A 2,319-nucleotide genomic window follows, 5' to 3' on the forward strand; every position below is an offset into this window, starting at 1 on the left:
GCAGGAGCAGGGAGCAGGCACAGGGAGAGGACATGGCAACAGGGAGGCAGGAGCAGGGATCAGTGAGCAGGGAGCAGGGCACAGGGAGCAGGGAGCAGGGCACAGGTACAGGAGCAGGGATCAGGGGCGCAGGCACAGGAGGCAGGGACATGTATCAGGCCGCAGGGGGGAAAAAGCAGGGAGCAGGGAGCAGGGCTCAGGGCGCGGGCGGTGCAGGGAGCAGGCTCAGGTCGCAGGGAGCAGGGAGCAGGGAGCAGGAGCAGGGAGCAGGGCGCAGGAGCAGGGCTCAGTACTACGCAGGGAGCAGGGAGCAGGGTCAGGGCGCAGGGAGCAGTATATGTCACGCTCCTGCCGTTGGCGCGGTGCTGCGGATGGCCGCCCGGCGGGGCCGTACCCAGCAGAGGGCAGCGGTGCCCGTGCTACCGCAGCCGCCCGACCCGCGCCTAACCCCCCCAAAAACCGCCCTGCATTGCCTCTAGGCTGGCAAGCAGCTCACACGTGTAAACCGGCTCTCCTTCCCTTTGCAGCCCTAATCTCGACCACCCAAGCATCGACATCTGCCAGCGCTTGCTGACCAGCCAAGCTGGGGTCATGGCTGTTCAATCACAACATGGAATGGCCTGGTTTGGAAGGGACCTTAATGATCATCTCATTCCAACCCCCTGCCATGGGCAGGGACACCTTCCACTAGACCAAGTTGCTCAGACCCCCATCCAACCTGGCTTTAATCCTCCTGTTACTTGAACAGCCATGTGTAAAAAAAATCCATCTCTCTGGGATGGAGAAAGATACAGTAGAAGTAACTTCTAAATGCCATCCCCCCTTCTGGGAAAATTGGTTTTCTCAGGGAAAAAAATAAAACTGTGACCTAGTGGTTAATTTACATGCAGAGGAGTCAGGAGTCAATTTTTGTGTGGTTTGAACTGGTTCGTTTATATCTAATTAAAACAGTAAGGGGAGGAAGGCTCATTTTATGCTCAGTTAATCAAAAGACTTCAGCAGCTACTTCTTTTCCTCTGGGGATATTGATAACTGCTGGATTCAACCCTATGGAATTAGGTTGGTTAAACTATTCCTCTCCAAAATCCGTGAAGCTTAAATCCACTTGAAGTCTTATCCCAGCCCTGAAATAAATCTGATCCCAGCTCTCAAACCCATCTCTGTTTTGATACATTATAGATGACTGGTCCTGTGCCTTCCAACCTGGGTTGGAAGGAACTTTAAAGCTCATCCAGTTCCAATCCACTGCCATGGGCAGGGACACTTCCCACTATTCCAGTTGCTCAGAGCCCCATCCAGCCTGGCCTTGGACACTGCCAGGGATGGGTCAGCCACAGCTGCTCTGGGCACCCTGTACCAGGGCCTCACCATCATCACAGGGAAGAATTTCTTCCTAATATCCAATTTAAACCTACTCTCTATCAATCCAAAACAGACATATCCATATGTATCAATATTGGGATATTCAGAACCTTGCTAGAGAAGACTCTGGTTTTTTTTTTTTTAAGACAGAAATTAGCTTGGCTCTAAATGGGGCTTTGGGCTTCACAGATGTCCGTGGACCTCAATTATTCTGCCTCTTTCAGAATTTATGGCTCAGATCCTGCTTTTCATGTATACACTGAATACTCCATATAGGAAGGAGGTGGTAAGAAGGCCCTTCCAGCCATTCCCACCCTTTCTGCCCAGTCCCCTCAAACTCACAGTGTAGCCAAGTAAGCACTGAAATCCACTTCCCTGCTGAACAGCTCTGCATTTTGTGATCCTATTCCAGGACAGGGAACTCAAGGTGCTCCTTCATGAAACACTGACATGTTGCTGTTCTTATTCCCCTGGAGCTGGACTCGATGATCCTTATAAGTCCCTTCCAATTCAGGATATTCTATGTTTCTGTGATTCTAGTTGGATGGGAACCATATGTCATGTTGTAAATAAGGATCTTTCAGTGTTTCTACAAAGCTTCAAGGATCTGCCAGACAGGTCAGCAGTAATTTCCTATTGACAGAAGCAAAAGAAATCAAGATCTTAGGGTCTTATCACAACAACCTGTAATTTCTTATAAACTATAACATAGAACAATAATTCCTTAATTACTGTTAAAATTTGTCTTCAGAAATATAAAAGGAAAAAAGACTTTAGAAGTGCCCAATTTATATGTTTCTTCTAATGATAACATCTGGACTTATAAAGGGTATTTTCCTTCCCTATAAAACTGACCTCACTTATAAGGACAATCACATGCAAAGCAGCAGAAGTGATCAGTAGACCAAAGTAAACTGATTAACTGAACTGATGGAAAACGGGCTCTAAATTCCACTA

General features: G+C 48.3%; 1 protein-coding gene across 1 annotated transcript in view; it reads left to right on the forward strand.

Moving 5' to 3' along the window:
- The first annotated feature begins 350 nt into the window (after nucleotides 1-350).
- The window catches only part of RAD51AP1 (RAD51 associated protein 1), a 193,932-nt gene continuing 191,963 nt past the window's right edge, over nucleotides 351-2,319 (forward strand). The window contains exon 1 of the mRNA XM_079304269.1: nucleotides 351-354. The gene's annotated coding sequence lies outside the window, so the exon portion shown is untranslated. The remainder of the gene's footprint in view (nucleotides 355-2,319) is intronic.

This window comes from Erithacus rubecula (genome assembly GCF_903797595.1).
Source record: "Erithacus rubecula genome assembly, chromosome: 4".
Lineage (NCBI taxonomy): Eukaryota > Metazoa > Chordata > Aves > Passeriformes > Muscicapidae > Erithacus > Erithacus rubecula.